At 37.6% G+C, this 1,161-nt stretch overlaps 1 pseudogene; it reads left to right on the forward strand.

The window, feature by feature from the left end:
- Positions 1-998: 998 nt before the first annotated feature.
- Positions 999-1,161, forward strand: part of LOC103310307 — an 817-nt pseudogene continuing 654 nt past the window's right edge.

Here is a 1,161-nt window from a genome sequence, read left to right on the forward strand (position 1 = left end):
TTCTTGTATTAAGCAGACGTCATAGCTTTTTCTCGTTAATAGACCTTCGATTTCATGCATTACGCGTTGCGATCTTTAACTTGTACTTTAATTAACGTCCTTGGTTCACTTCCGGCTATTTCGGCAAGACTGCTGGGGTCGAAGTCGATTATGCTTTCGACTGCCTCAGCCGTTCCTTGCATGGAGTCGGTCTCATTACGAGCTGATGCGCCGGGACTAGTCAAAGGTTCGTTTACGTGCAATCTTATCCTGCCTGTTGTCAATGTGACTGACTCATCCTGGGGGCGATCGGCCCCGCTCTTCTCCGCCTCCTTATCCAATGTCCAGAGCGACCTGAGTCGCTACTGGCGATTGGGGGCGACACGGTGTCCCCTGCCGAAGTAAGGGCAGTATTCCGCCCGGGCAGGCCGGAAAGCGGCGATATTGTAGTGGATTCAGAAGTTGATTCAGCGGCGTGCGGGTGTCTCTTGTCCCGCACGCCCACCACCCCGTCTACCGATGGATTGCGCCGGCCGGAGTCTCAGTACCCTGAGACATGAGATATATTTCATATATTGTACAAAATGTATTAGGAATAATATTTTTTTTAATGTCTTTATAAATGACTTATACAAAATATATTTTTTATTTTTTAAACAACATGTTTAGAAATAATAAAATACGATACAAAATAAATCATAATATCATCTTATTTGTCATATGAAATTCAATACAATTGCAATAAATATAAATACTATATTATCAAACATTTATTATCTATAACCTATTATTTTAGCACTATGGCAAATTGGTGTTATCATATCATTACAAAAGTAATAACATAATTCTTATGTTCAGCACGGCCAATGGAGTTCTAAAAATAATAGGTACTTGGTTCAATGCCAATTAATTATAAAATGTTTTAAAATTTAAAAAATATAAAAAATATATACGTGTAAAATAATCATATTATTATGAAGTACCTATTTATATATATGTGTATTTAAAATTTGTTTAGAATGAAGTTTGTGGGCTTTAAACTTATTTTTATCATCGCATTGTCCTTAATGGGATCGGTTGTTAATTCGGGAAGAAACTAGCGATTTCAAACTACCTACCAATTTCAAACCCATCAGCTATGAACTAAACGTGACCACGTACTTGGAGGATAAATTCATGTTT

Source organism: Acyrthosiphon pisum, unplaced genomic scaffold (genome assembly GCF_005508785.2).
Source record: "Acyrthosiphon pisum isolate AL4f unplaced genomic scaffold, pea_aphid_22Mar2018_4r6ur Scaffold_35;HRSCAF=239, whole genome shotgun sequence".
NCBI lineage: Eukaryota > Metazoa > Arthropoda > Insecta > Hemiptera > Aphididae > Acyrthosiphon > Acyrthosiphon pisum.